Source organism: Sturnira hondurensis, unplaced genomic scaffold, assembly GCF_014824575.4.
Source record: "Sturnira hondurensis isolate 20B ecotype Veracruz unplaced genomic scaffold, ASM1482457v3 Scaffold0004136, whole genome shotgun sequence".
Taxonomy (NCBI): Eukaryota; Metazoa; Chordata; class Mammalia; order Chiroptera; family Phyllostomidae; genus Sturnira; species Sturnira hondurensis.
The window spans coordinates 5,079,623-5,102,617 of NW_028076767.1; the positions used below are offsets into that span (position 1 = coordinate 5,079,623).

At 44.2% G+C, this 22,995-nt stretch overlaps 1 pseudogene; it reads right to left on the reverse strand.

The window, feature by feature from the left end:
* Positions 1 to 200: 200 nt before the first annotated feature.
* LOC118985846 (40S ribosomal protein S15-like) overlaps positions 201 to 22,995 on the reverse strand; it is a 47,208-nt pseudogene continuing 24,413 nt past the window's right edge.

A 22,995-nucleotide genomic window follows, 5' to 3' on the forward strand; every position in this document is an offset into this window, starting at 1 on the left:
ACACTTGATGGAAGCTTAGCAAGCATAGTCTTCAGTACAGTCTTTCACACAATTGTAAAGTCAGAAAATCATAAGTCAAGCCATTGTAAATTGGAGACCATTGGTACTAGTTAATTACCTTCAGATATTTGACTCCTAAAAGATATCTATCCTCCTGATCCTCTTCCTTCTTTTTTTCAAGAAGTCTGTGCCTTTATTGGCTACTTCAGAGGGATAAAGCAGGAGAAGTGGGTGGCCATGATGCCCAGCCTTAACATCTTCACTGGCTGGTAAGTGATGGAGATCTTGCTCAGGTAGTGGCTGATTGGCTTGATTTCTGCCTGATGAAGGGTCTTGCCCTTGTACATGCCCACCATGCTGCCCAGCTCACCATCTCCAGCAGTATGGTCACATACTATAGGTGCGTCTTCACCTCGGGCTTCTCTGTAGATGGCACCTCCTTCTTGGCCTTGTACAGGTGCTTCAGCAGCGAGAGCTGCTTCCTCTGCAGGCCTCGGTTCAGCTGCCACTGCCGCTGCGCCCTGTACAGCTGCATCAGCTGCTTGTAGGGCATGTCAAGCAGCTGGTTGAGATCCATGCTGCAGTGGGTGAGCTTGCAGGATGTCTGCTTCTTCTGCTCCACTCTGCCATCTTTTGGGTTCTTCAGAAAGGACAGAGGATCTATTCTTAAACCACAAATGAGGCTGGTCTGGGATTGACAGGTTTTGCCAAAACTGCATTTGCCACAATCTGTGAAACTTGAGTTTTGATCCTCAATTTGCTGCTTTAGGAGGTTCTTTCTCTTCTACTGGTACATACACTCTAATGTGTCTTACCCTTACTTGTGTGTAAATCACTGGTACTGAGACATTTCTTAAAGCAGCCCCCATATCTCATGCGTTCCCCCTTCTTAGAATGTAACAGTGGGGAATTGTAACTCACCCCACCATTCTTTTGACATTGTTTCTGTAAATGCTGACTATAACTAATATGTAGCTTGCAGAGGAACAGCATGTTTGTATAAGAATCCTAGGAACTAACTTCAAAAATACAGACTCTAACTGTCAGTCATCCCAGCTCTGGGAGATTTGCTGACCTTCAACTGTAGAGCTGGGATGGTGTAGAATCAGGACGACAAAGCCAGGATGATGCACACCAGACCACCCTTGACCAATTTTGAGGTCCTTGTTGGAATGAACTGTGCTGGTCTGCACACAGAGGACTTCTCAACCCCGTCTCCCTGACCTCTTCATTTTGCTTTCCTTCTCCCTCCTTATAAAAACCTCAGCCTGCACTGAAATGTTAGACAGGCTTTGAGACTTGAGTCCCCCATCTTCTCAGGTGACCAGCACTCAAATAAGCCACTTTTCTTTTCACAGTATGTGTCTCCTGATTTTGGCTTTTGTTGTGGCAGGCAGTCGGACCTGTGTTTGGTTACAAGAATATATTGGAAGGTTTTTGTTTGTTTTCTTTCTGTTTTGATTTTGGTTTTTGCCTTTGACCAGTTCAGAGAGATGTGTCAGGAGTCTGCCCGGTTGGTCACCTGTCTGGCCGGGAGCAGCTGCTGTTGAGTAGCAATATTCTTGGTGCTGAAGGAATGAGGTTGTGAGAGAAGGCTGAGGTTCAGACATGTCTCTACTTGGCTGATTCAAAGCCTATCTTGCAGGCAGTGGTCGAGGGTCTTTTTCAGCCATTGTTCCACATGGCAAGAGGGAATGACGAGTGCCTGGAAAACCACAAGCCATTCAGGGTCTCCACACAGTTCCCAGATGCCCTTTGCCTCAGCACCAATGCCTATATTTGTATGCTTATGTTAACAGTGGGTTTTCTTATCACTGGCTATCTTGTTCCAAGGATTAGTTCTCAGATACAGAAAACCTCACATTTTCTAGGATCACATGAAGAATCTGAGTTTAAGAAATTTCTGATAATATTTGCAAGGCAATTTATTCCAAGTGCTGATTTTTAAAAAATGTATGTGAATGCATCAATCATTGGAAATTTGTGTTTGAATGAGCATAAATTAGTGTCATCAACATTTTAAAGTTTGATAATTCAAGTAGAACAAAACTTCCCTCCCTCAAATATGCATGTTTATTCCTTTCATCCAAGCTTCCCATTGTTTAGCTATTTCACTTTGTAGCTTACTTCATCAACTTGTCTTAAATTTTATGCACAAATTTGATTTTTATAATTTGAATACTTTCCATATATCTCTATTGTGGTCCTCCACTGTAGGATGCACTAAATGGATTAGAACAAATCCCAAACATTTTCTAGGTACTGCCATTAAAATCTTAGTGAAACCAGCACTTGTTCTATGTAATTTGGGGGTGAGAGTTAGTTGATGGCAGTGAAGCACAGTAAATTCTGGGTTTGAATCCAATCCTGCCTCCAACTGTATGACCACAGGAAAGTCCCTTTTTATTGTTTTGAGATTAGTTCTATGTAAAGTGGGGGGTAAAAATTGTACGTACCTCATGGGTTATTGGGATGATTAAATGAGATAATATATGCAAAGTGCTTAGAAGAAAGTATCCAGCCATGTAATATGAAAAATAGAGATATTTATTGAAGAAGATACAAGAAACATTGTACATAGGACAATGATGCCTCAGTCCCCCTTCAAAGTAGGCACCTCACATAGTTCTTCCATTTGCCATCAGCTATCCTGTTGAATTTTCTTGAATCTCATCAATGGTCTGAAATCTCTTTCTTTTTATAGGTGATTCTTATTTTGGGAAAATTCAGAAGTCACAGGGCACCAAATCTGGGCTATAGCAGGGCTGAGTCACCTGGGTGATTTGATGTTTCACCAAAATACTTTGTTTGAGACGTGATGCATGAGCGGGTACATTGTCGTTATGAAGCTGCCAATCACCAGTCACCCATGGCTGCAGCCTTCTGAATCATCTGAATAGTTTCTGTGGAGGAATTTTCAAGAAGCTCAATGCAATATTTGATGTAGACTCCTTGTTCTACTAGCTCAGTCATTTTTGACATGAGGGCCACATAGTATACATGGTCACTCAACAGTGTCTACTGTCCCCACTGATTAGTACAGTGAAGTCATCATTGTTCACACATGCCCATTCCAGTCCACTCTCCTTGGCTACCAATTTACACCAATGTCACACAAACTGTTCTTGTTATATTAACAACGGCTGGACTTTTTCTGGACAGACCTTGTATATTGTTATCATTTTGGGAAAGAAGGTAGTTTTGCATAGAGTGTTTTGTTTCTTTGCATTGAGAGGGTTTTCTTCCTCTGCTTCAGCGGGTTAACTGATGGGGAGGAAGGAGACCGGGAGAGATGTGGCAGACCCCAGAGGGCCATGCATGTGACTGTGTGTATGTGTATGAATGTTGGAAATGTAGACTGAAGAGGGATATTAGACTGTGTGGATTATAAAGGGTCAAGAAATGAGAGGACTAATGCAAACAAAGAACCTATTCATAAGGGGTAAGGAAGTGGGGAATGTTGGCAGGTGAGACCCTGGTTGCAGAGAGACAACATCACATTCAAGGTCGTTGGGGAAGGCAGAACCATGAAATATGGTCCAGCTGTGGCCATCATACTGTGGAACAAAGGTCACCAGGGTGGAGGACAGACCAGAATAGGGTGGTTGAGGTACTGGGTTGGTCATTGACATGAAAGCTGAAGTCACCGAGGATAACAGGGAAAAGAGAAAAATGTAAACTGGGAAGTGACAGGGGCCTGGAGAAGGTGGTGTAACCACATGATAAGGATTGGGCTGGTGGCACACCTGTACTCGATGTGCTCCCCCTTCCCCTTTGTGTTGAAGAGCCTGGGAGGAGGCAAGGCAGTGTGAGATAGGATGTTGGGCTGGGTTAAAGTGAGAGAAAAATTCAGAGTAAATGGACGATGAAGTGGGTTTCTATAGGCTACTGTGGAAAGGTAGGGAGTTAAGAGCGAGCCAGTGGGAGATTAGATGCAACTGGTCAGAAATGAGGATTTGTGTGGGGTGTTCACGTGCGTGCAGTTAGTACTGGTGGAAGAACTGAGACGCAGAAAAAGAGGAGGCAGTTTAGGAGATCTCTCCTTGGAGAGTCTGTGGCCACAGCAAACAAGAATAGGTGAGAGAGAGAGAGAGGAGAGGAGAGGAGAGGAGAGAAGAGAAGAGAAGAGAAGAGAAGAGAAGAGAAGAGAAGAGAAGAGAAGAGAAGAGAAGAGAAGAGAAGAGAAAGAGGAAATGAATCTACTGAATTATTTTCCCCTGAAGAGAATGGAACATTTAATTCCTTGGTGGTCGGAGTAGCCACTGGCCTCTCCCTCCCAGTGGCCTGACCCCCAGCCCACCCTCCCACTCCTCCCACCTCACTCCCCACCCCTCTTTCTTGGCTATCAGTGCTGGCATGATAGGCTGGTTTCAGGAGGGCAGGAACCACATCCGTGTGGTGTTGTCATCTGGCTGTCCCCAGACACAGCTGAGACCTCCCTGCTGCAGGACACTCCTTGGTTTCTGCTAATGTTGAAGTGAGCAGAATGGCTAATTCACTCCTGGCACCTCTGGGGACCATGAGTTCACCGCATCATTAAAGGAAGAAGAATAAACAGAAATAGAGGAGCTGCTTCAGAGTTGAGTATACCTCTGACACCTGCTGCCTCCTACACATATTTTGAGAGACAACGGGGCCCCAAAGGGCCCACAGTTTCTGGCTGCCACCCTCTCCAGCCTTTCGCCCTCCACAGGCAGCTCTGGGCCAGGCTGTTCCACAGCACACAAAGCCCGCAGCAGCAGCCCTCCTGCCAGGCTTCTTATGTATCTGTAGGAACCACTCTGCATCTCCACTCTGCAATGCCACCCAAGGACCTTTTGCCAGAAATAAAACCATTCTTCCCGATCTTGGATTTTTCACACTTCATTCCCCAGTCCTTTTTTTCTCTGGCTCAGCTTAATTCTGGCACTTCTAAGACCCAGCCAAGAAAAGCCTTACCCTCTGAAAACACATTCCTTTCTCTCACCTCTGAGTCATCGGTCTTGGTCCCCCTCACTGGAAGGTCCCATTCTTTATCTGAAGGGACACCAGAAAGTACACCATCAATGGCTAGACAATCTGTTTCTGGTTCCTTCAAGACTGAATCCTTGACTCTTGCATTACCTTCTTTTCAGAGACACTCCTCCTCCTCTTCTATTTTTGGCACTTTTCAGTCCTCAGAGTTTCTGGATTTCTCTGTGCATATCTTTGTGGAGCTACTTTCTTAGTGAGGCATTCTATTTATTATATAAAGCTATTTAAAATTTTCACTGCCCTCAGACATTTTATATTTTCCTGATTTGTTTTATTATTTTCTTAGTGTTTTCTTCTTACATTCATTGCGCAGTGAGGCCCTTTAGTAGAACACCAGCTTTGCTTTAATTTGAGCAGAGAGCATTTGATTAGCAACTGGTCTCTGTCCTCAATAGCAGGTTCACCCTGATGTTCCATTAATTTCACAATAACCCACATTTACACAGTTGTATTGTTTGAACTCTGACATAGTGCATTATATTAGGGCATTATTTTACCATGTATTTCTCACTTATTTACTTCTGTCTCCTCCATTGGAATGTAACATCCACAAAGATGAAGATTTTGTTCGTTTGGTTCTCCGTGGTGGTCCCAGTGTCTACAATTGTCCCTGGTTTCATAGGTTCTCAGTGAGTGTTTATTGGTTGGATGGATAGATGGATGCATCCACCTATCTCCTCATACCTGCAGGGTGGGGCCCTCATACCTGCTTCCTCAATTTTTGTCCACCAGGCCTCTTCTGGGGGTTAATGGGTTTGTGACATGGGCTCACTGACTGCCTGGCCAACAGGTTTTTGTTGTCTGGGCCCCAGCAGCGACTCCTCTGACAAAAGAGGAAAACCAGGCCTAGCATTACATACTTCAGGAAAGCAGCTATTCTGAGAAACAAACCAGGCGCTGCTGCTAGGGTGAGGACGTGTCCTGGGCGGGATCCTGATCTCAGGAGATCCACTGCACCTGCTTGGGGCAGGCCATTGGTTCATAAACCATCATGTGTTGACTTTAATAACGCTTGGGGTCCAGACCTTGAATGTATTTACATTTCAGGGGCAAATAAGATATAGCTTGGTCCAGCTCTTTCCAGCTTTTGCGCAGCCAGACAATGGATAGGACTGTGGTTTTTGGAGAAGCCCACCTGCCTCAGGCCTGGGCCTTGACAGAACCACAGGCAGGCAGCCCCTGTGTGGTCTAGGCTGGGAAGGAACCAGCAGAAAGATGAGTGCATTGTAGGTTCAGGCAAGGATTGGGGCAGGGAAGGACAGGATAATGAGCATGTTTGGGGGTGGGGGGGTAGGTAGGACTCATTATTCAACAGTACTGGAGCTGAATTATGCTCCAGCTGAATCCAGGAATCAGGGTGCAACGAGCAATTGACAGAGAACCAGACTAGGGCCCAGCACTCCCCCTTCATGTGAATTAGAAAAAGGTGCTGCTCTGGATAGACAAAAGGAAAGGATGTCTCCTCACAACTGTTGGAGGTGGTCGGAAGGGAAAGGAGAAACTCAGCCAACCTCTGGGACAAAGGACCTGGTGTGAGGTCACTGGACCAGAGGAGACTGAGGTGGGAGGATGAGAATTATGGCCCCGCAAAGAGTGGAGATGGCAAGGAGCCCAGTCATGGCCAGCAAAGCCAGGCACCAGGTGCTGGGTAATAGGTAGCAGAGACCCAGTTAGAGGGCACTGGTACATCAAGGCCCCAGTGTGTCAGCAGCTGGAATAACTCAGGGTAATGAAGAGATCCCCAGTCCCTCCATGCACAAGGATGGTGCCTAGTACAAGACGCTGCTGAAGCCATAGTTGGGCATTAAGTGATGGGCAGCAGGGTAGGCTCTAGATTTGTCCAGCAAAGAGCAATTTGGGTGGTTTACTGAAGTTCAGGAGCTCTCCAAGTTTGGTTCCTGGACTAGCAGAATCCTTATCATCTGGGAACTTGTTAGCAATCAGGTCTGTCGCAGGCTCTGTACACTGGGGACTCTGGAGTTGGGTCCGGAATCTGTATTTAAGCAAACCATCCAGGTGGTTCAGATACAGTCTATAGTTCGAGAACACCCTTGTAGCTGAAAAGCCCCAGCTCTTGTCATAGAGGCTGCTTTAAGGGTGAGACCTAAAAGGCAGATTTCTATGGGAAATGTCCACCTTGCAAAACCAAACGGTCTGGGTTGAGGCTCGGAGAATGAGCTTGGGGCTGGTATTTCTTACCCCTCAAACAACATAGGGGGTGGGGAGGGGCTTTTCCTTAGCTCTGATTCTAAGCCTGAGGTATCATTCCTTATAGTTAGAGGGAGAGGCTTAGTGTTAGAGGATACCAAATAATTACTGTTTATTTTGTTGGGTGTGATAATAGCATTGTGGTTCTGTAAGAAAAAAAATTTTTTTTGGAGACGCATATTGAAGTCTGTAGGGCTGCAATGACATGTTATCTTTGAGTTGCTCTGAATAAAACAGTCCACCAAAAGGGAAAAAGGGAACAGGGGCAGAGTAAATGTGGCAAGATTCTAATCGCTGAATCTGGGTGAGATGTGTATGGGGCCGATGGTATTATTCTTTCCGCTTCTTTGTATGCTTGATATTTTTCTTCTAAAGAAAAAGTTAGCATGAGTATCTAATGTAAGATATGGTGATTACAGTTCACAATACTGTATTTGCTTTTACTGTATTCATTGTATTTAATCAAAATTTGCTAAGAGAATAGAATTTAAATGTTCTCACCAAAATGGAAAGAAAAAAAGAAAGATAAGAAAGGAAAAGAAAGAAAGAAAGGAAGGAAGGAAGAAAGAAAGGAAGGAAGAAAGACAAAGAGAAAAGAAAGAAAGATGGATGGATGTGTTGACTAACTAGAGGGGAATCCTTTCCCACTGTATATGTAGATCAAATCATCATGATGTACACTTTAAATACCTCACCATTTTATTTGGCAGGTAGGCCTCGAAGCCGAAATTAAAAAGTTAGCTTGAAAGTAGCTGAGAAGCAAACAAATGTCGAGTGCTCAGCTAAAACCAACCTCCTCAAGCTGGCTACTGCCTTGGGGTAAGCTAAAGAGATGGCTACCTCCTGGGTGCAGCATCTAGAGAACCCCTCAGCCTCTTCTGCCCACTCGGTGCACCCGTCTGCTCATATTCCAACTTGCCGCCTGAAGCCTTCACAGCAGCCAGAGTGGTTGAGTCCTGCACACACCCATGGGAGGCAGAAAAGGCCGAGCCTAGGCTCAATTTCAGGGGAGAGGGAAGTTCTGCATCATTAAACAGTACAGGCCCCAGGGAGGGGATCACATGCTGCAGAAGGAAGGGGACCGGCTCTCTGCTCCCACCCAGCCTCTCACCCAGGGGCTGCCTACTCCCCAGGGGATGCTGGCCTGGCTTAGCCTGGCCTTTGGGACTTCTTCCCAAAGGAAAGAAAGTCCCAAAGGAAAGCAGTCCCAGAGGACTGCTTGGGCTTTCCCTTTGAGCCCCTTTAATACGTTTAAAACGTAGGACTTCATTGTTGCCTAACCATACAAAGGGGCCTTAGCCATTTTCCTCATTCTTTTATTTCTCCTTAGGGATTTTTTGATGGACAACTCAGGGGCCGGGCGAGAGCTCCAGAACTTGAGCAAGGGCTCAGTGTTGACTCTTCACATAAAAATTTCTGATGTCAACTAAGAGTCCATTTTGTTAGAGTTGGTTGGGAGAGATCCTTTTCTTTTGTTCACTGCGTATGCTGCAAGTCTTCTTGTTGTTATTATTTTTAATGATAAAAGTCACTTTGTTTTCTTTTGGAGGGGGAGAGGGTTAGGGGTGAGGTTTCCCCAATTCCCTAAGTCTCACATGGGCACAGGATGACTCTCACAGTACACGGTCTTTATAGATTGACCCAGGAAAACTTCAGGCTTGATGTCTATTCTCAACCTCATCTCCTGGACCGCTTCATCATTCTCTTGTGAAGTATAACACCCTCCATACTGGCTCGAAGGGGAAAGCTCTTTATTTTCCCATTTTTAAAAACTAAGGATCTTCTTTCATTACAGAGGTCAAGGAACTGACCACAATTAATTACATTGGCTGCATTTTTGCATTCTCTGAGCATTTTAGAGTTCCCACTGCTAATCGTCCTTGATGTTTTGGTAAAACAGGCCACAGATTCACCCTTTGTCCCAGAACAGGAAACAAGAGTTTAGTCCACAGACCATGAACACAAGGACGTCTTAGGCAGGGATGCCTGGGGCTCACATCCTTTCTTGTATTTATTCCATATCCTTGTTATTAAGTATCCACACAAGCTGGGCACCTAGTCCTCAAGGTGCCCCTATGAGAAGACAGGGACTCTGGCCTTAAATTGCTCCCAGTGAGGTGGGGAGAGAGGCGCCAACAGCTGCACCGCATGCAGACGCTGCTGGGGTGAAGCGGTGTGTGGAGCAGGCTAGGTGGTAGGACCCCCACCACTCCTTCCCTAGGAAAATAGAAGGTGTCGGTACCACACGGACTCAGAGCTCTGCTTTTACTGGTTTCCTTAAACTGTTTCTCCATCTGTAAATTGGGGATGAAATAATGGCTATTAAATATGCTTGATATGAGGATACAAGGACATCATGCAGGTAAAGAAACTTTGCATAATTATTAATACTTACTATATTCACTACATTGTAACTTGTTGCATGTGTTACTTAAGACCTTACTAGCTTGTAATTTCCCTGAGGACCACGGCTCTGGTCCAACCTTGTCATCCTCCAAAAAACCCCTAACCATCCCCATTTTCTTCCAAATTAAGTTCAAATCTCTCTCGTGGACATGTTAAATACAGTGAAATAACGAACATTTATTGAGTACTTAATGAGTGCCAGGTCCTTTTCTAAGCACTTTCCTTATGCTTATTTTATCATCTTTTCCCCTTTTCTGTGTTAAAATCTTAAATTCTTAACATGCACCAAACTTTTCACAGAAGAGGGTTAGGGGAAAAGTGCTAAATAGGAAAGTCTCGGAATCAACTTGAGAGCGCCCCAGCATTCAAGGAAAGGGCTCTGCTATCCTCCTGTATCCATATGAATGGCAGTTAATACTGGAAAGAATTCGGCTTTAGTGACCCCCTTGCCTCTAGGGGGTTCAGATGAGAATTATCATTGCTATGGAGCCTGCCCAGTCCCAAAGATGGAAACAGAGATAATTCTTTGCTCTTTAACATGAAGTTGGAGTCCTTTGGAAACAAATTGGAAAAAGAGGAGGGAGGCAGCAGGGGAGAAGCGAGACCTGTTTAATCTCTTTATTTTCAGAAAAACAATCATTTCAATGATTCCATCCTTTAATTTATAAAACAAACACAGCTGTGGTTTGATGCCCTTTATGTGATTTCAAAGGTGCTAACCTTTCATCACTGGGGTCCAGAGGTGCAGCCCAATGGAGACTAATGGAAGTCATGTTGTGGGCTCAGAAATGCTGCCTGGAGTTGGGGGGCCGGGGTTGGGAAAGCCAACCACGCCACTGCCGAGGCCCCTCTACCTGATGGCCTGAGGGTGTGTACCAGGGCTGGCACACCTGTTTGCATGTGCTTGCAGGTCCAAACATACAGTCCTGGGTAATAAAGGCCCCTCCTGCTGTGTAGCACAGAGCAGACAACCAGCCACTTACCCCATCAAGTCCCTTCTGTGCTTGCAAACCCAGGAGTGTTGGTGTCACCTACTCCCCAAGGCACTGGGCCGTGACTGGCCCCTAATAGGCCTCGTGAAATGTTCTTTCAGTTCATTGAAAGGCATTTATGTGAACTGCAACGTGGGATTGTGGCGAGGATATTGGAAGAGTAAAAAGATAGTAGAGGAAAGACTGGCAGAACTGAAATCAAGCCTGTATAGTTTAGTTAACAGTCATGGCCAATGTTTTTTTTTTTTTTTGGCCAATGTTTATTTTATGAGTTTGACCAATGTAGCATGGTTAGGTAAGACGTGAACACTGGCAGAAACTGGGTATACACAGGGGTACACAGGAACTCTGTACTGTCCCTGCAATGTTTCTTTAGTGTTGCAAAATAAAAAGTTTGTCATTAAAAACCTTCTGAGATGAGCAAAAGATAGTAATGGGGGCACATGAAGGAAAAAATGACATAAAATATAACAGAATTTCAAAATGTATGTATTATCAAAGAACTGTGAGATTTCAAGAAGAAAATAAATGACCAGTGCTTCTCAAACTTTTCTACAGAGGTACCCAATGGCAGAGAGAGGGAAAGTCCTACCGTGGTAGCCTAAGGGGCCTATTTCAAGGATGAAATCTCTTTGAAGAGTTTACCTTTAAAATTATAAATATTTTCATTCTTTTATTTAGGAATTTGTTTTAGGTAAAATAATAAATCTTCCCCCACAATTTCAGGTAAAAACAGATGCTCTGGGAAGATTTTCCATGTTTATTTTGTGGTTTCGGGTACTCTCCGGTTATAGATTTGTACATCACGGAAATATGTGGCCCCTGTGACAATATGGAAACTTACCTTAGCCCTATGTTCCTGAAGAACAGCAAAGAAATTCCCCCACCTCCTTTGTGTTCTGGAAATGGGAAGCTGTAGAGAACAACCCCGCCAGCCTGCGACTCTTCCAGAGATAATCTTTTCATATGACTCACCTAAGATTTCAAGATGACTTTTGGTCTACCTGCCTCTGTACAACCTCAGGTCCCCTCCTTTTCCTTTTCTATTTTTCATTTAATGGGTATTTATTTATTTATAATGATATTTTATTGATTATGCTATTACGGTTGTCCCAAGTTTTCCCTCTTTACCTCCCTCCCCCTCCCCCTCCCTTAGGCAATCCTCACACCATTGTTTATGTCCATAGGTTATGGGTGTAATTTCTTTGGCTACTCTATTTCCTATACTGTACTTTGCATCCCCATGGCTATTCTGGAACTACCTACTTGTACTTCTTTGAATATATCTTTTATTGATTATGCTATTACAGTTGTCCCATTTCCCCCCTCTTTATTCCCCTCTGCACACTCCCTCCCACCCACATTCCCCTGCTTTAGTTCATGTCCATGGGTCACACACATAAGTTCTTTTACTTCTACATTTCTTATACTATTTTTAACCTACCCTTGTCTATTTTCTACCTACCATTTATGCTACTTATTCCCTGTACCTTTGCCCCCTCTCTTCCCCTCCCACTCCCCTGTTGGCTAACCCTCTATATGATCCCCATTTCTGTGATTCTGTTCCTGTTCTAGTTGTTTGCTTAGTTTGTTTTTGTTTTTGTTTTAGATTCAATTGTTAATAACTGTGAGTTTGTTGTCATTTTACTGTTCATATTTTTTATCTTCTTTTTCTTCGATAAGCCCCTTTAACATTTCATATAATAAGGGCTTGGTGATGATGGACTTTAACTTGACCTTATATCTGAGAAGCACTTTATCTGCCCTTCCATTCTAAATGATAGCTTTGCTGGATAGAGTATCTTGGATGTAGGTCCTCACCTTTCATGACTTTGAACACTTCTTTCCAGCTCCTTCTTGCCTGCAAGATTTCTTTTGAGAAATCAGCTGACAGTGTTATGGAGACTCCTTTGTAGGTGACTGTCTCCTTTCCTCTTGCTACTCCTAGGATTCTCTCCTCTTTAATCTTGGCTAATGTAATTATGACATTCCTTGGTGTGTTCCTCTTTGGGTCCAAATTCTTTGGGACTCTCTGAGCTTCCTGAATTTCCTGGAAGTCTATTTCCTTTGCCAGATTGGAGAATTTTTCTTTCAGTATTTTTTCAAATAAGTTTTCAATTTCTTGTTTTTTCTCTTCTCCTTCTGACACCCCTAGGATTCGGATGTTGGAACGTTTCAAATTGTCCCAGATGTTCCCAAGCTCTCCTCATTTTTTTTGAACTCTTATTTCTTCATTATGTTCTGGTTGAATGTTTTTTCTTTCTTCCTTCTGGTCCAAACCATTGATTTGAGTCCCTGTTTCCTTCTTGTCACTGTGGGTTCCCTGTATATTTTCCTTTATTTTACTTTTCATAGCCTTCACTTTTTCCTCTAATTTGCAACCATACTCAACCAGTTCTGTGAACATCCTGATTACCAGTGTTTTGAACCTTGCATCTGATAGGTGGCTCTCAGACTACCTAAGCTGTGTGCCTTGGTAGGCACATCTCTTTGGCCTTAGTTGTATTTTGTTGCTTAGTTGTATTTTATTCTGAAGCTTTGATCTGTTCTTTCATTTGGGCCATTTTTTTTTTGTCTCGGCGTGCCTATTACATAGTAAGGAGCAGAGCCTTAGGTGTTCACCAGGGTGGGGCAACCCACGTCACTGCGTTGTGACACTGTATGTGGTGGAGGGGTCCAAGAGGGAACAATGCCATGTGCCTGGCTCTCTGCCAGTTTTCAGTCACTTCCCCTGCTACCCACAATCAAATCGGGCACTTCTGGTGCTGATTCCCATGTGGGTGGTTTGTGTAGGTCCTAGGACCCAGTCAATTTCTCTAACAAACTCTCCAGTGAGGCTGGGCATTTCCCCAGGTTGCTACCTCAACCCCCACAGGTGTTTTCAGTCAGAGGCTTTGAGGCTTTATTTCCACGCCCTGGAACTCTGGGTTGTGTGGTCTGTTTCACTCCCTAGTTGTTCCTCCCGGTTTATTGGCACTTGAATGTGGGACCACCCTGTCTGCCAGCTGCCTCCTCACCCGGTCTGCCAACCGCCACTTTGTCTTGCATCCTCTCTGCCTGGCTACCCATCGCTGCCCCTGCTACAGGTCTGGATGAATGTTTCTTCTTTAACTCCTTGGTTGTCAGACTTCCATACAGTTGGGTTTTTCTGTCTGTTCTGGTTGTTTTTGTTTTTGAATTTGTTGTTGTCCTTCTTTTGGTTGTGTGAAGAGGCACGGTGTGTGCCTCCATCTTGGCTGGAAGTTAATGGGTATTTATTATATACCAGGCTTTGCATGTATAATCTCATTTAATAATATTTTCAGTGTAAGCAAATTGGTTGGTCTACTTTCTCCTCCTAAGGCTTTCAAATCTGCTCCCTTCATTTTCTTTGATGCATTTTTTCCATCTTAATTGTTCACTGCCTTTTGTGTTGACATCTAAAAAAGATGTCACGACTTTTCAAGACTTTGTCTTGAAAAATTAGAAATGTATGTGACAGCCTACCTCAATGGCTGGTACAAAAGATGTTAAAAACGTTACTTATAAGCATTAACAGCAACTAACAGCCATTAGAATCATACTTCAGAGCTAGAGGCACTCTTCAGATATCGTCCAGAATCACCCCCTCTCTTTACAGCTGTGGAAACCAAGGGTCACAGGAGGTTCATAGCATAATGGGACCCCCAACTCAGGCTTTCCCTTACCTGGTGAAGCATTCTTCTCTCTCCACCCCATTACCTCATGTCCCAGGACCAGTAGTGTTCTGTGGGTAGGGACCCCTGAGGCTGAGTCATCATCTCTCTGGAACCCAGCGAAGTGTGTGGAAAGCAGTAGGTGCCTAATAAATGTGTTTTGAATGAATGATCAAGAGTGATGTCTCTGAAATTCTTCAAAAGGGACATAATTAGACTCTAAATTGGCACACTTTATATCATTTCTGGCCCATGGATAAGAAAATGGGCAGACACCATCCTACTGAACAAATATTTTCAGGGGCTGGAGACCAATATTACATACTATTTGGAGCTCAGGAGTCTGTTTCCCGTGGCTTACATGAGATAGGGACAATCTAAAACTGATGTAGTAGGGGGCTAGGGATTACAAACTAAGGAGCAAGGCTTCTGGGGTAGAACAACCACCTCTGCCACCTTATTAGCTGTGTAACCTTAGGCAAGTTATTTACCTTCATTGACACTCAGTTTTCTCCTCTGTAAAATGGGCATAATGATGATATACCTATCTCATCAGTGATGTGTGTGTGCCTGTGCACATTTGTAAGTGCGTGGATCAATACCTGGCTCTTCCATAGTCTGTACAATTGTTGTCTATTTGCCATTATTATTTTCTATGGTGGAGACCGAGGAAAGTGACCCCACCTACATATCTATTTTAATACTTCTCAGGTTCCTCTTAGAAGCACACAGAAAGCCAGTGTAAACTTGGCTCTAAAACCAACCACCACAGAAACTATTTTCTCTGTCTTATGGTGTTTTCTGTGTGACAGGGAAAGTGCCTCGAAGGTTCCATACAGATCTGTCCTTGGTTCTTGGTCCTACTCTTTAGGCCCCAGCCAATAACCAGTTAGGAGTCTACACCTGTGGGAACACAGGTGACCCTCTAACCCATGCTCTTTTCCTTGCCGTGGCTGGGGGAACACTGGCCTCCCCAGAAATCAGCTTGGGAAGGTAGTATCCCTCTGGACCAACATTCCCTTTGGCTTCTGTCAGCACCAGACTGGAAAGTCCCAGAAGAAGTTAAATAAACACAAGGACTCAGGATATAATCCAAGGAGAGAAGTTTCTATTTTAACTGAGAGCTCCTGCCCCAAGCCATATTGTCTGTGGCAAGGCCATTTATAGTTGGGACCAGGAGAGATAGCTAATAGGCATGAGAAAAAATACTTTGGACTTGCTTTTATATATGGAATGGGCAGAAAAAGTGCCCAGAATGAGACAAGTGTCCTGTGAGGAACTATACATTTTTGAGGCACACCCCATTTGCTTCCCAAAATGATTTTAGGGTGTCCAACCTTAAAGATACATGTACAGTAAAACCATATGTAGATAGTTACATAAAGGCCCAAAGAGATATAAAAATGAAGATACATACATATGAAAATCAAATATATACATATATGGTAAATGAAGATATAAATATAAGAAAAATCTATGCTGATATATTTGTTGTAATTGAGTACTAAATGTAGCTCTGAGATTTCTGGCAGCCACACCCAAATAGGAAATACAGTGGGGGACATAGTTTTCATCAGGTAAAAAGAAGAATACCAGTGGGAGATACTGGGATTGCCAAGATTCACAAGGCCAAGTATTAGGAGAATACATTTTGGTGTTGCCAAATAATTCTACTAGCAGTATTCAGGTCAGAAACACCCCAAAATACCAGGTATGTTCTGTCTCTGGGTTAAAAATAACCAACTCAGGAAGTAAACAGCCTCAGCAAGGACAAAACTGTATCCCTCTAGCATTGTCCCTAACCCCTGTTAGAGATGTGGCCTTGTTAGGGATGTGGGTTTGGGTCTCTGGCCTATTTGGAAATGTTTTACTCAGCTGACAAGGCCTGGTCCCTCTGTCACTCACCTGCTGCTCCTAGGTTTCAGTCAAGAGACTGGCCACCCATCCCCAACTCTCCTGTGTGGGGAATCTCCAAATCCTTGATGTTGCTGTCCCCTTAAGAGAGAAAGAAACGGAAGTCAGTGAGCAGATGTGTCCGGAGGAACAGGACCCTCCTTTTGCTCCTCACCCTCCCCTTGTCATCCCACTCTTTCCCCTAAACCCAGACTGGTGAGAAACTGCTGAGAAACAACATCCACAATTAAGTTCGAGGTCACGTTTAGTTCAGCACCATTGGCTGCTTAATTGGCTGATTCTATTGCTGCTCTCCTCATCTGCCAGCACGGTCTTTAACAAGCTGCTGGCAGGCAATTAATCCTCAGGTTCCCGAGCCCCAGCTGATGGGAGGATCTGTTCCCTTCCTGGACTTCTATCTGTGAACCTGTTGGGTGGGGGTAGGGGTGTGGGTTCTCATCCAGAGGTCCCACCTGAAACTTAGTGGGTGTCAGAGACCAGCCATCCTAAGGAGGAGGCGCTAGAACCCAAGAAGGAAACTCTAACCTTCCTTTAGGGCCCAGTGAAGGCAGGCCTGTCTGGGGCTCCTCTCTTCAGCCTGAGCAAAGAGAGCAAGGAGGCAGTAAAGCTCGATGGTTAGAGAACACACACAGGCAGGCCCTGGTAGTTTGCAACCAGGCTCTCTCTCTTAGCCATGTGATCTTGGGAAAGTTACAGTTGCTAATGTTTTCTGGGCCTCAGATTCTTCCCATGTAAAAATGGGACAACAGCAACAACTATTATTATATCGTCACCTACAAACAAGGATTACATAATACTGTACATGTAAAGTGTTTAGCACAGTGCCTGCTGATGATCCTTAGTAGTGACATTGGAGAAGCAAGCGAAAACATACAGCCAAAGGCAGATATTGTCAGCCTTCAGTTGGCAGAGGGAACTCTCACTAATGGGCAATGAGGAGATGTCATGTCTCTCAGGGGGGATGGCAGGCAGCTATAAAGTAAACCAAGTTTGAGCAGAGTTGAAACTTGGATTTTTAAAATAAAGTTTACTGATTGATTTTAGAGAGAGAGGAAGGGAAAGAGAGAAACATTGATTTGTTGTTCCACTTATTTATGTATTCATTGATCTATTCTTGTAATAGTATATACACTGACTAGGGATTGAACCTACAACCTTGACATATTGGGATGATGCTCTAACCAACTGAGCTACCTGGCCAGAGCCCAAACTTGAATTTTTGTGGGCTAGTTACCCTCATGAGGGAAGGCTTCTGTGGGTGCTCCAGTGTGGGCAACGCCCTCTCCCCACGCTTATTCACTTACTGTTGTGTCCACTAGAAGGAGGCATGATGGCTGTCATTATTATCCAAATTTGAGGTGCAGCTTGCAGGTGTCTGTGTACATTAGTGCATTTAATCCTCAGTACAATCCTGTAAGCATTGTTGAGGTTCATATTTACAGATGAGAAAACTGAGGCTCAGAAAAGTTGTTCCTTGCCTCAGATGGTCACAGCATTGGTGCAAAGGTGGATCAGAAGTCTAGTTTTTTCCTGTTTCTGAGTCCAGCAATGCTTTATGGACCCTAACGTTTGCCAGTAACATTGCCAAGGGTGTGGGTTGCTTATGATCCTTCTAAATATTGCTGAGAGTGGTTGTCCACGGGTAACTTGACTCTCTGCCTATAAAGGTACAGGTCACTTAGGCCAAGCCACATTGCTCGTAAAAGGAAGTGCCAGCCCTGCTGTGGACTGAATGTATGTGTCTCAACAAAATTCATCTGTTGAAACTGAATCCCCATTTGGTTATTTGGAGGTGGCAAGAGGATTAGGTCATGAGGGTGGAGCCCTCATGAGGGCATAAGTGCCCTTGTAAAAGAGACCCAGAGAAGTCCCTTCCCTTCCACCATGAGAGGACACAGTAACAGACAAACAGATAGCCATCTATGAACCAGAAAGTGGGCCTCGCTGGACACCAAATTGCTGGTGCTTTGATCTCGGACTTCCCAACCTCCAGAAATAACTATGAGAAATAAATTTCTGTTGTTTATAAAACACCCAGTCAATTTTGTTATTGCAGTTGGAATAAACTAAGAGAAACCCCTGACCCTCTACTTCTACTAAGACTTACAGGCTGAATGTGGGAATAGTGACTTGGATTTGAAAACATTTCCCCCAGTTTCATGACTAAATTTAAAGCCCTTGGGTTACTCTCACATTATGGCATACATGAGCTGGATCTTTCTAATAACTACTCTTACTGCTCTTATCTAACAGCCAAGCTGGAAGTTTCTGTTCCATCAGGTGCAGCCAGGAGAAAGACAAATCCCACAGGAAATGGTTTGGTTTTAGATGTTGGGGGGGGGAAAGTGTTCCTTAAAAAATAAAAGAGATATCTTTTTCCTTTTTATTTGAATTCTAGGAAGGAGACCAAGACCTAGGAGGTCATCACCAATTCCTGTCCAGCTGTCAGAGTTGGGAGGAGTTAGATGTGGATGGTGGGCGGCAATAGTGACCAGATGCTCCATAAAGGTGATGGAAGCACTTGGGCTCGCTGGGAGAAGTAGCCAGGACCCCCAGCACCATCACTGGCCACCTTCACTTTGTTTACCTGAGTTAGCAAGGGCTCTTGTGCTTATCTGACTCCTTTTTGTTAGGAAGCTGAGACGCGGGAACCTGAGCTCTCAACTTCGGCAATGGGGTTGAGCTATTATTATCCTTTCAACAGGTCTCAAAAATAATTGTCTTAATTTTTAAAAGTTTATTTAAAAGTTATTGAAATGCTTGGGAAATGAGAAAACAAGAGTGAAGCCATTGAAATTCCTGGGTGTCTAAAGAATATGCTTTGTTTTCAATATCTCTAAGTAAGGGGGATGGGGCTAGGGGTACGAGGGGCTTGGGGAAGGAGTCAACGAAGTTATCACAAATCATGGAAATTCAAGATAATCTCACACCGTCATTTATTTTCAACTTCCTCCTCGAAAATTTTACCAGGGTTGGTAGGGAGCTAAACTGGCTGATCCGAAGTTGTAGTACCTTTTTTTCTTTTACCCTATCTTTTCAGGCAGGCTCTTTAATGAGCAGGGGCATGGCTAAAAGGCAGGCAGGTTGTGGGAAGAAAAAGGAGGAGTCTTGATAATCCACGAACTAGATAATTGGCCTGTGATTAATCAAGGGCAGTATTTCAGCACTGCTTTTAGGGGAAGCACAGAGAAGGAACAGAGGGAAGAGCTGGCATCTAAAAGCCCTGGGTCCTTAATGAAGACGAAACCTGTTCACCGGAGTGTTAAGGAGTATGCGGCATCCTAAGGACCCAATTAAGGAAGCCCTTGTGAGATTATGGACTCCAAGGAAGTATTAAGAAGAGTAGAAATTTGTTAGTTTAAGATCAAAACAACAAGAATAAATCTCTAGCAGTTTTGTAGACATTTCATAGACGTATCTTGGTTGGTTCCCTAGTATCTCTCCATTTTCCCTTTCCCCTTAATAACATCCCTAATTTCCTGGGGGGGGATCACTCTTCCTCCCCTTCTGAATTGTGTGCTCCTAGGTGAGTCCACCCCCAGTGCTAGAAAGGGAGCCTGTGACCAGCTCTGGACCATCAGTTGGGAATCAGCATTACATTTCTCCTGGCTTTCCAGTTGGGAACATCATCCTACTCTGCCTGTCAAGGCCAACAAGACTCACTATGGGGTATTGACAGCCACCTTGGGGTTCATGAGAAAAGAACCTCATGTTGGTAGAGCCTAATGAAGAAATGTAGCTGAGAAAAGCAGAGAGAAATAAAGGTCTGTTTGCATTGTTTGAAGTTCAAGAATAAGCCTCCCCAGAAACCAGCCCTACTTCTAGAGTTTTCAGTTAAATGGAGCCAATAAAATACCTTGATTATCTGAGCCACTTTGGATTGGTTTTTCTGTTTGCGACTGAAAGCATCCTATTTGAAACAACTTACAACAAAAAACCAAGTGGAAACAAAATCAGCATCACTGCTGGGAGAGAACATGAAGAAAAAGACACTCGGGAAAATGGAGACAACTGTACTTGAACAACAATAAAAAAAAAAGAAAAACACGCCCATTGAAAACTCATCCATGCCTGTGTGTTGCACCCTAGGTAGAGAGCAGCTGATGTAGGCTTTATTCTCGCCTGTCATAGAGCCTGATGCTATGGAAGTAAGTCCAGGCTAGACTCTGGATCAAGTTGAACAGACCTGTTTCAGAACATAGCCTGTACCCCTATGCTGGCTAAGGACTAACACTCACCGTTGGTATGCAGGGAGCGTTGGGGCCCAATACAAATTTATTTGTATTATTTGCACATCTCTGGGAAAACTCTGACTGCAAACCAGTGGCATCCCCGCTGCATGAGGAATCTCAGTTTCTTTTCCCTCTGTTTGGACAAGTCACCAATACAGCCAAGATTTAGCTCCTGCTTGGTAAAATAAAATAATTCTCATTATAGACCATGCCTGATCCTCTGTGCCAGGTGTCCTCACCTGAGGTGGATGGTAGATTTTTTAGAGGGAAGTGCTAACATAACTTGTTTTAAAAAAGTCTGTTTCTGGCTTGCAAGCCACCTGAGGCAGAAGGTTGCTTCTAAGGCATAGGACCTAACATTTGGGAGGTGCTGGCGAAGTGTTTACTGAATGAGTGAGTGAATGAATGAATGAACTCCTTGAATAGTAGCCATAGCAAGTGCCTCGCCCAATCTCTCACTGTGGAAGATCCCAAAGGAAGGGGTACACAGGACAGGGGAGGGGAGAAGCCACAATTACATGTCCCTGGAGAAATGACTGCTGATTAACTGTGTGACCTTGAGCAAATGGCCTGAAGTCTCTGAGCCCATTGTCTTCATCAGAAAATGAAGTGCTAACATCTACCTTACAAGGTGTTGTGAAGGTTAGATAAGATAATACTTGAATGGTGGAGCACACGGTAGGTGCTCAGGAAATGTCAGTTCCCTCATACCATTCCTGCCCTGAGCACTGGTGTTGGCTAAAGATGCAGTGTTCAGGCTTTGGGAATATTTGCCCAGATGTGCACTGACATTCTCTTTTTTTTTTTTTTGGTCTTTCAGGGAGTATTTTTGTCCTAAAGGGAGGCCCTGTAACTGTAATGCTGGGGAACTCTCAGTTTCCCATTGCTACTAACACAAATTACTATAAACTTAGTGGCTTAAAACAACACAAAAGTACACTCTCACAGCACTTACTAGAGGCCAGAAGTCTGAAATATTTCCCTGGGCTAAGGTCAAGGTATTGGCAGTCTGGTTCTTTCTGGAGGCTCTAGCTAGTAGCTGCCTTATTTGTGGGCCTGAGGCTCCTTCCTCTCTTGCCAAAGAGCATCACTCTCAGCTCTGCTTCATCTTCAAATTGCCTTCCCCTCTTCTGTGGTCAAATCTCCCTCTGCCTCCCTCTTATAAGGCTACTTCTGAGTACTTTTGGGTCCACCCAGATAACTCAGGGTAATCCAACATCTCAAGATCCTAGTTAATCACATTTGCAAGTCCCTTTTGCCATATAAGGTAACATTCACATGTTCTAAGGATTAGGGCCTAGAGATCTGTGGGCATCATTATTCAGCCCACCACAGGAACCAAGCCCTGGGGATGCCTGGTTGGTTCAGGCCACACTCAGGCTGCCTTAGTGATGGCTGTACCCCTAGAGGAGATGAAATGTGCTTCTTAGAGGGCTCTGTGGCTGCCCTGTGAGTGTTTTCTTTGCTGGTGAGCTCATTGTCCTAACCATCGTCATTTGTCAAAAGCAGCAGGCAATAAAAGTCCTGGCTACATTCATCTTGTCTTTCCCCTCCCCCTTCAGGTCCATGAAGGCCACAGCTGCAGGCCCTGGACCCCTCTGCCTCCCATAGCCCCACAAGAAGCCTCTGAGGATGCCCAGTTGTTGAACATGGCTCTTCTCCAGGCTGCCAGCCCATCCATTCCTGAGAGGCAGTTCTGGGCTCTCTCCAAGGCTTCAAAAACAGTTTTCTCCTCAGTGGATGGGACTGGCAGACTTTTAAGCCTGTGGTAGGTGTTCTAACCCCAGGAAAGTCTTCTCACACAGGCCAGGTCTGGGCTTCATGGAGGAAGGGCATTTATATCAGTGAGAACAAAGTGAAACCACAGGGTCTGGCTGGCTGGAGCTTTGTTCTGCCAAATCCTTCAGGCCACACAGCTCTGCCCAGCTCCCCTCGTTAGGACATTCATTCTGGCATGGCTTGGGCAGGAGCAGTACAGCTGGCTCCCAGGAGGCGGAAGAGGGTTTCAGAGGCCCATCCTCTCCGGAGGACAGGCGAGAGAAAAGGAGAGAACATTCTCTTCAGACCCTGAAGGTGGGAGACTGTGCTTGTCAGGATCAGGATTAAATTGAGCTGTTGCTCTGGCTATTATTCCTGAGTGACTATTTGTGCTAAACTATCAATTTTTTAGCCTACAAGAAAAATGTACATGTTGTAACCACCTCTAAATAAAAGAGAGCAAGGAAAGAATAATCCCAGATACTAGAAAATGGTATTTTTCATGTATTTCTCATGGATGAATAGAAATCTGGGTATATTTATCCAATGTCTTATTTGAGCAGAAATAAACATACTTTACTGGTTCAAACTAATTGGATAGGAGACCCAAGTGAGATATTGGTGTTACTATTTTAAAAAAGAAATTCAGTTTTATTATTTTCAAGAGCATTGAGTAATAAAGCTAACAAGATGTTACCTTAGAGACATACTTACAGATTTATTCTAGAGGTAAAAAAGGCTCCAATTCAGAATTCAGTTATTGGGAGGGCAACAGTGGCAAACTGAAGGCATGTTTTT